At 41.8% G+C, this 9960-nt stretch overlaps 1 long non-coding RNA gene across 1 annotated transcript; it reads right to left on the bottom strand.

Moving 5' to 3' along the window:
- Positions 1 to 7911: 7911 nt before the first annotated feature.
- On the bottom strand, positions 7912 to 9377 carry LOC308410076. The gene is made up of 6 exons (XR_013974119.1): positions 9271 to 9377; positions 8895 to 8980; positions 8714 to 8746; positions 8528 to 8617; positions 8045 to 8116; positions 7912 to 7936 (listed from the first exon to the last, which is right to left on the bottom strand). It is a non-coding gene; the product is annotated as an uncharacterized lncRNA (long non-coding RNA).
- Between the last annotated feature and the right edge of the window lie 583 nt (positions 9378 to 9960).

A 9960-nucleotide genomic window follows, 5' to 3' on the forward strand; every position in this document is an offset into this window, starting at 1 on the left:
ATCAAAGAGAAATTAAAAATGCATGCCATGGAAGATTTCGGGTCTTAGGGGGTTAAAATGACCAGACCCCTCCGGCCTGTTTTCCAGGCCACTAAATTAAACCCAGTCAATTACCAATTGCACAGAATAAAAACCTACGAGGTCCACTAATAGAATAGAATAGAATAGAATAGAATAGAATAGAATAGAATTCAACTTTATTGTCATTGCACATGCACAGGTACAGGGCAACGAAATGCAGTTTGCATCCATCCAGAAGTGCTTTAGTGATATAGATATATTACAATAAATATTAGCAATAATATAGATATGTAAATATATTACAGAAGTGGGTCTATTATGGAATGTTATAATGTACACGGTATGAAGTATGTTGTGAATATTCTATAACTATAAGTATGTACAGGCTGTAGTGAGTACAAGCTATGTACAGGCTATGAACAGGATATAAATATGAAAAACTATACAGAATATGAAATAAATAACTTTACAGAATCTGAGATATACAGCTATACAGAAATGGGAACTGTGCAAGTTGTAAACAGTTGTAGGATTAAAAATTATCGTATGTACAGAATGATTATTACAGAGCTATACAGTAGTGCAGTTAAGATAAGTGAGATATGTGGATAATTCTACAGAGGCTATATAAAGTGCTGGTGGTTGTGAGTGGTGGTTCAGTCCATGTTATTATTGTGTGTTTGAGGGTACAGTTGTCCATTGTGGGTGTGTGTATGTTCAGTCCATGTTTTAACGTGGGTCAGATGTCAGGAGGCAGAGTTCAGGAGTCTGACAGCTGTGGGGAAGAAGCTGTTCCGGTACCTGGTGGTCTTAGTCCGGAGGCTCCTGTAGCGCCTCCCAGAGGGCAGGAGGGTGAAGAGTCCATGTGATGGGTGACTGGGGTCTTTGATGATTTTCCCAGTCCTTTTCAGACACCGCTTCCTGTAGATGTCTTTTATGGCAGGAAGTGGTGCTCCGGCGATGCGCTGGGCAGTTTTCACGACCCTCTGCAACGCCTTCCGGTCCGAGGCAGAGCAGTTCCCGTACCAGACTGTTATACAGTTGGTCAGGATGCTCTCGATGGTGCAACGATAGAAGTTCACCAGGATGTCTGAGGACAGGTGGTTCTTCCTCAGAGTCCTCAAGAAGAAGAGGCGCTGGTGAGCCTTCTTGACCAGCTTGGAGCAGTTGGTCGTCCAGATGAGATCCTCAGAGATGTGGACTCCCAGGAACTTGAAGCTGCTCACACGCTCCACAGCCATCCCCTTAATGTGGATGGGTGGATGTGGGTCAGCATTCCTCCTGTAGTCCACGATGAGCTCCTTGGTCTTCTTGGTGTTAAGCAGCAGGTTGTTTGTGTCGCACCACTCAGCCAGACGATCCACCTCCTCCCTGTAGGCGGCCTCATCGTTGTCACTGATGAGGCCAATCACCGTGGTGTCATCTGCAAACTTAATGATGGTGTTGGAACCATCAGCAGGTCTGCAGTCGTGGGTGAAGAGGGAGTAGAGGAAAGGGCTCATCACACAGCCTTGTGGTACACCGGTGTTCATTGTGATGGTAGATGAGCAGTGGTTATCCAGCCGGACATGTTGGGGGCGGTTGGTCAGGAAGTCCAGTAACCATTTGCAGATGAGGGAACTGATGCCCAGGTCTGTCAGTTTCCTGATGAGTTGTGAGGGGTGGATTGTATTGAATGCTGAACTGAAGTCTATAAACAGCATTCTGGCGTAGGTGTTGTTGTTGTCCAGGTGTGAGAGGACAGAGTGCAGTGCGATGGAGACTGCATCCTCTGTGCTCCTGTTCTGGCGGTATGCGAATTGGTGGGGGTCCAGGGTGGGGGGGAGACAGGATTTGAAGTGTGCTAGGACCAGCTGCTCAAAGCACTTAGTGATGATGGGGGTGAGTGCTACTGGGCGGTAGTCATTGAGGCAAGATGGGTTGGAGTTTTTGGGTATCGGGACGATGGAGGTGGATTTGAAGCAGGCCGGTACCACAGCGTGGGCCAAGGACAGGTTGAATATGTCTGTGAGCACTCCTGCAAGCTCCCCAGAACACGCTCTGAGAACACGCTCGGGGATGCCATCAGGACCTGCAGCCTTGTGGACATTGATCCTGCTCAGCACCGCTCCTACATTGGTGGGGGAGAGAGTCAGAGGTTGGTGGTCTGGCGTCACGTCTGCTTTGGTTGTGGTTGTGGGGTTCCCTCGCTCAAAGCGAGCATAAAAGTTGTTGAGCTTGTTGAGGAAGGAGACATCAGAGGATGCGGGGGAGGGTTTGGTGGTCCTGTAGTCTGTGATGATCTGGAGTCCTTGCCACATGCGTCGGGGGTTGGAGTTGGAGAAGTGTTCTTCTACCTTCTTTTTGTAATGGTGTTTGGCTTTTTTGATGCCCTTCTTTAGATTAGCCCTGGCTGTACTGTAGGCATGTGCATCTCCTGACCTAAAGGCGGTGTTGCGGGCCTTCAGGAGGAGACGAACATCCCGGTTCATCCAAGGCTTCTGGTTGGGGTACATGGTGATCCGTTTCTGGGTGGTGACACTGTCTGTGGTTTCGGAGATGTAATCCAATACAGATGAGGCGTACTGGTCCAGGTCTGTGTGCGTGAACATATTCCAGTCTGTGTTTTTAAATCTGTCCTGGAGCACTGCGTCTGTCCCCTCTGGCCACACTTTAATTGTCCTCACAGCAGGTTTCACACGTTGGATGAGTGGTGAATACCGAGGTGTCAGGAACAGGGAGAGATGGTCTGATTGTCCAATGTGGGGGAGGGGTGTGGCTTTGTAGGCTCCAGCCAGGTTGGAATACACATGGTCTAAAGTCTTGTCTCCTCTGGTGTGGCAGGAGACATGTTGGTGGAATCTGGGGAGGACTGTCTTTAAGTTGGTGTGGTTGAAGTCGCCAGCAACAATAAAAGCAGCCTCGGGGTGTTTATTCTGGTGTTTGTTAATGGCTGCAGAAAGTTCTTTCATGGTGTTTGTTAATGGCTGCAGAAAGTTCTTTCATGGTGTTTGTTAATGGCTGCAGAAAGTTCTTTCATGGCCAACCTAGCATTAGCGTTGGGGGGGATATACACGGCAGTGAGTATGATAGAAGTGAGTTCTCTGGGGAGGTAATAAGGTCTGCATTTGACCATTAAAAACTCCGCATTAGGTGAGCAGTGACTCTCAGTAGTAGTGGAGTTCATGCACCAAGCATTGTTAATATAAATGCACAAACCTCCACCTCTGGTCTTGCCGGAGTCATCTGCTAGCCTGTCGGCTCGGTGTGTGTGGCGTCCTGCTAACTCGATAGCATTGTCCGGGCAGCTGTTGTTCAACCATGTTTCGGTGAAAAAACATGACATTTGAGTCCATAATCCGTCTGTTGTTAGTGATGGAGAGCCGTATCTCATCCATTTTGTTTGCCAGAGAACGGACATTGGCGAGGAAAATTCTGGGTAAAGGCAGCCGGTGTGGTGTTAGCTTTAGCTTAGCCCGTAGCCCGTAGCCCTCCGCGCCTACCTCGCCTTTGTTTACGATCCCGGCGCCGTCTGCGTGCACTTCCGCCTGGCCAGGGAGAGTGGGCAGCCTCCGGTGTTCTGGAGATCTCTGGGATGAGTCGGAGATCGGCGATAAAACTGTTGGAGTTATGAGTCCATGGAGTTATGGACTATAATAGTCCAAAAGTCCAAATCTTTAATAGAAAAGACAGGCAGAACTCAAACAAACAATAATCCAAACGAGGAGCTTATATACACACTGGAAAGTAAATAATTATAAGTTATTAAATCAGACTAATTAAATACAGTAAAACTAATAAGGGAAGACGAACACACGGGAAATAAAAATGACAACAGTGTAAACATACCAAAACTCAAAATAAAACAGGAAAGCTACTACAAACCAAGTGTGACACAAATACATTCATATTGAAACATATGTGATAATTTTCTTTCTTTGTAGAATTTTTAAGATATGTGTTAGAACAGTCATTATCCTGTTTGGATTAGGAACCAATCATTTTTGCCAAATAGTTAACACAAACTTAGAACAACAATGAACAATTTTCAAGATTCTGATTTACAGAACAAACAAAAGTCACAAAAGGTTTCATTATTTAAGAGACAAGATCAAGTTTTTCACACAGGAATGAAATGACAGAATCCAGTGCAGCGGGGCCAAAGGTGTGTGTCAGCAAACTGAAGGTTGAGGAATCAGTCAGCTCATGTTTAAGGTTGTGTTGGATTTTGAGAAGAGTCTGTCTGTTATTAGAAAGTAAGATTAACAATGTTACACCAATAACCCAAATACGGGGAAATGACAAATAATACCAAAAAAGATACAACTTTCATATTGTTTTACTAACTTACTTTGTCATATCAGCACTTGAATGGTCGATGCCTTTACAGACCATGTCTGTTGTGACATCACAGGCCAATCTTCCGGCAAACCCGAGGGCTAGCTCCCCAGCCTCCTCTTCACTCAGAACACTAAACACTGTTACTTTAGTTTTGGCCTTCTTAGGCCTGTCAAGAATCATTGCGGGCAGTTTGGCTTTACGGACCTAAAAAAGAAAAAGTGCAAACACCAAAAGAGCAGAGAGAGACACACACACACGCACAAAGTTAAATGCTTTTGTTTACATGGTGTAATTGTGTATATGTTGCAGCAAATGCACAATTTCCAGCCACATTGTCACTTCATTGATACGAGTAACCCGGATTTATTTCAGGTGACATCAAAGTCACGAAATGTATACCTACCCCAATCAAACCTCTGAAAACATGAACTGACATGTTCTCTGCGTTGATTCTGCGCTTGATCTCGTCTTCTGTTATTGTGTAGGTTTTCTTTTTTGAGCTTGGTACAGATAAGCGACCATGCACTCTGTAAACTGTACTAGTTCCTTCTGAATCAGTTTGGAATTCTGTATCTGCATCGATCCTGTCAACATCAGCAGCAGCAGCATTATCTGTACTCAGACTTGTGCCGTATACTTCTGCTTCTTTTTCTTTGTCTTCAGTCTGTGTACCTTCATCTCTTTCAGTCTGTGTACCTTCATCTCTGACTGTCAGTCCTCCTATCTCACTGTTACTTGTCGGTTTGCTGCAGATGTCCTCTCCCTTAGGAACTTTTCCTTTGTCATTCGCTGCCTGATGCTTTCCCTGATGACATTCTTCACTGGCTACTTCTATTGCTCCTCCTGTATAGCCACCTACTATGCTGCACAACTCCTTTCCCTCTGCTGTGCTGCACTGTGCTGTTACATAAAGAAGAATGATATAAACAGCACTATATCAATTTAATTGTGAAGAGAAATCCCCACAATACGACACAGTTATGTCTAAAATAGTTTTGTGTAAAAACTGGATCTTGAAACGTCCACTTTAATTACACAGTCCTGGTGTGCAAAGGCAAAATTACGAAAAAAAATTTCACTTTAAACATTTTTGGACATTGTTTAGTTACAGTTGTGGTCAAAAGTTTACATACACTTGTAAAGAATAGAATATAATGGCTCTACCGAGTGTCCCGTTATTTCTAAAACTCTGATTTTTCTCTGATAGAGTGATTGGAACAGATACTTCTTTGTCACAAAAAACATTCATGAAGTTTGGTTCTTTAATGACTTTATTATGGGTTAACATAAAAAAGTGATCACATTTGCTGGGTCAAAAATATACATACAGCAACATGAATTAGCAATTTTGGTGACTTAGAAAGTTGTCAGTGAACTGAGCTTCATAGCATGGCCTCTTAACTTCTTGCGAGTGATTATGAGTGACTACAGTTGGTGACTTCTCTTAGGCCAATTAAATAGGGCTCATTGGATACAAACGCCCACAAACGCTACAATGGGAAAGTCAAAGTAGCTCAGCATGGATCTGAAAAAGAGAATTTTTGACTTGAACAAGTCAGGAAAGTCACTTGGGGCCATTTCAAAGCAGCTGCATGTCCCAAGAGCAACAGTGCAAACAATCGTTTGTAAGTATAACGTGCATGGCACTGTTTCATCACTGCCAAGATCAGGAAGAAAACGCAAGCTGCTGCTGAGAGAAAATTGGTCAGGAGGGTGAAGAGTCAACCAAGAATCACCAAAAAGCAGATGTGCCAAGAATTAGAAGCTGCTGAAACACAGGTGTCATTGTCCACAGTCAAACGTGTTTTGCATCTCCATGGACTGAGAGGCTGCTGTGCAAGAAGGAAGCCCTTGCTCCAAAAGCGGCACCTTAAGGCTCAACTGAAGTTTGCTGCTGATCACATGGACAAAGATAAGACCTTCTGGAGGAAAGTTCTGTGGTCAGACAAAACAAAAATCGAGCTTTTTGGCCACAATGTCCAGCAATATGTTTGGAGGAGAAAAGGTGAGGCCTTCAACCCCAAGAACACCGTGCCTACAATCAAGCATGGTGGTGGGAGTATTATGCTGTGGGGCTGTTTTGCTGCCAATGGAACTGGTGATTTACAGAGAGTAAATGGGATAATGAAGAAGGAGGATTACCTTCACATTCTTCAACATAACCTAAAATCATCAGCACGAAGGTTGGGTCTTGGGCGCAGTTGGGTGTTCCAACAGGACAATGACCCCAAACACACATCAAAAGTGGTAAAGGAATGGCTAAGTCAGGCTAGAATAAGGGTTTTAGAATGGCCTTCCCAAAGTCCTGACTTAAACCCCATTGAAAACATGTGGACAATGCTGAAGAAACAAGTCCATGTCAGAAAGCCATCAAATTTGACTGAACTGCACCAATTCTGTCAAGAGGAGTGGTCAAAGATTCAACCAGAAGCTTGTGGATGGCTACCAAAAGCGCCTAATTGAAGTGAAAATGGCTAAGGGACATGTAACCAAATATTAGCACTGCTGTATGTATATTTTTGACCCAGCAGATGTGATCACTTTTTTCTGTTAACCCATAATAAAGTCATTAAAGAACCAAACTTCATGAATGTTTTTTGTGACAAAGAAGTATCTGTTCCAATCACTCTATCAGAGAAAAATCAGAGTTTTAGAAATAACGGGACACTCGGTAGAGCCATTATATTCTATTCTTTACAAGTGTATGTAAACTTTTGACCACAACTGTATATTGTGACTTACTCTCACAGAAGATACAGATGCCACAAACAGACTTTGAACAACGCATGTGCTTGTATGCACCACATTTCTGGCACTGCACCTGTGAATTAAAAAAAAAAAAGAAGAAGAAATAAACAAACAAAAAACAAATGAACAAAGTCCATTATATAAACAATCTATATGGCTAAGGACATGTCATAGTGTACCCGGTCTTTGGCTGCAATCACACACCAGCACTGACTGCACTTCCTAGTTCGTTCTGCAAAATATAATTTGTTTAAGTACAAGTTACATTTTCCAATGTTAGAGAAAAAGAAGGCGGCTAAACTAATAATTGACGAAGAAGAAAAAAAAAAAGAACAAAAAGAATTAGATTAACAAAGAAATGGGTTTTTTTTACACCCCCCGAGAAAAAAAAAATAGAGCAACCAAAGCCAAAGCATTACTGCTGAAATGGTTCAATCTACAACAAAAATTTAGATTTTACCATCCTGCCTCTAAGGCTTTAAAAACTGAATAGACAAAAATGTAAACATTACTTATATAGGTTAAAGCTATAGTTTTCAGTACCATTATGACATGCACTCCACATGAGTTCCCATCCTGTTGATGTGGGTGGCTCACATGTGACAAAGTCCACTCTCCAGTGCAGCCTCTTGCTGAAGCAAATGAGCTGAGAGATGGCAGTTATTACAAATAAAAAGCATATAGAGAAATCAATAACCACGTTCGGTAATGATTTCAATTAAATTAAATATGTTATGTTAAATATGTTAATTAATTACCTCCAGTTTTTCAACACCGCACTTTTTCTGACCTCCGACTCGCCAAATGAATTCATATAGGCTATGGTCCTCTTGGGTATGTCACAAAACTGTTTTGTAAAAAGATGGATATGGTAGGCTTGGGCCTTGAGCTTTCCTAATGAGGGACACTGAAAAGTATCATGCACTAGAGAGAGTGCAAAATCTGTGCAACTTACAAACAAGGTCCAGTGGCTGCCGTTTTCCAGACAGGCTCCAATCAATTTCTCATACATCTGAAAGATGTTTTTCTGGAAATAAAAAGAATGTGACAAGTATGTTTTTCTGTCAAGAATGACACTGCAAAACTGCGAAAGCTTGTCAGGTGAGACTTGTAATTAATTCTGCAGATACACAAACATATAGAAAGTGTCATTTTTTGTTTACATTAATTAAGTTCTATAGTGTGTACGAAACAAATCAAGACCACAGACTCAACACGCACCACTCAATTTTTGGTTTTCTTTATCAGTTGGCCAAGACAGAAATGTTTTAATCTGTGTGCATTGCTTTTGAGCAAGTCTTTACACAGAAAAGGTTTCAGAAAGGTATTTTTCAGGTTCTTCTGACAAGGCTTCAATTTTGGAAAATGCTGTTTGTTTATAGTGGCAACTTATAAACCCTTTGTGATAAGAACATAGTTACCACAGTCCAAGTCATACCTTCAAAAAGTATGCACTTTGTGCTCTTGTGGACCCATCCAAAATTTTTCCAGTGATTTGGCTTGGTATTGGATAAATGTGAGGGAAATTCTATAAAAATAACATAAATACACTTATGTTTTCAAATACATTACAAAAAACGTAAACATGCTATGTCATTATGATCAAACAAGCTTTTCAACATACCTCACACTGCAAATAGATTAGGCCATCTATTACCTTATAAAACAAATAAATAAATACATATAAATAAAAACAGAACTAAGGAATACGATTCATTAAGTAAATTGTACAATAAAGTGTATTTAAAGCAGAATTTAACATTAGTTTTATGACAACATAAAAGGATTTTTATGTCAAGAGGTACCTCATCTGAAATGTTTGTCTGGTCAAACAGGGATTTCAAACTTGAAATACCAATAGAGTTTGGTCCAGCTACTCCCACAAGGTAATCTGTGAGAAAGCATATGCTGTAGTCAACAGATATCATTTTCTTTTTGCATGCTGCAACCATCATCCATTTCAGTCTTCTAGGAGCTTTGTCTGGTTGTAGTTCTTTTTTCTCCTCCTCTCCCCTCATCTATGAATTAAATTGTTTTCTGACCTTCCTTCCCAATGGGATGTTTAAGCAATATATGTATGGTCAGAAGGGGGTGAAATTTTCATTGCAGTTGTACGTGTAACATTGCATGTGATAATAAAAGGCTTGATTGGTTGATTATTCAACATGAGTTGACATTTACCTGACATTGTGAAGGAGTCACAGTTTCTGTAAGGGTGTAAGAACATAACATGTGGATTTGTTACACTTCTTTTTCACAAGTTAATAACAATCAATAATTTTCATTCCATTATTAACAAGCTATCACACGATGTCCCAGGGACAACATCTACACGATGTCCCAGGGACAACATCTACACGATGTCCCTGGGACAACATCTACACGATGTCCCAGGGACAACATTTACACTTTGTCCCTGGGACAACATTTACACGATGTCCCAGGGACAACATCTACACGATGTCCCAGGGACAACATTTACGCGATGTCCCTGGACAAATTTGTAAATATCTGGATTACTGTTAATCTCCATAGAATCAAGAACTCATGTCAAGTTTCACAGCTATGGACCAGTTAATTATGTTTCCAGGTGATAGTTTGATTCATAGATTCAGCACACAACCATAAGTCTAGGCCTTTTAGTCCAGATTCTCTTCACTTATGTTTGTAAAATGATCAGGGAAGCTAGTGCAATTTTGCCTGACCCAACCCCCGGGCCACGAAACACCCAAAAAGTTGGGGAACGCTGGTCTAGAGAACACTGGTTAGCTAATGCTGTCGTCAAGTAGCCTATCGCTAGCAAACAAACAGCAAGCCAAGTGAGGAACATATGTATAATGCTTACCGTAACACTGGTTAGCTAATGCTGTC

Source organism: Rhamphochromis sp. 'chilingali', assembly GCF_963969265.1.
Source record: "Rhamphochromis sp. 'chilingali' genome assembly, chromosome: 14".
NCBI classification, from domain to species: domain Eukaryota; kingdom Metazoa; phylum Chordata; class Actinopteri; order Cichliformes; family Cichlidae; genus Rhamphochromis; species Rhamphochromis sp. 'chilingali'.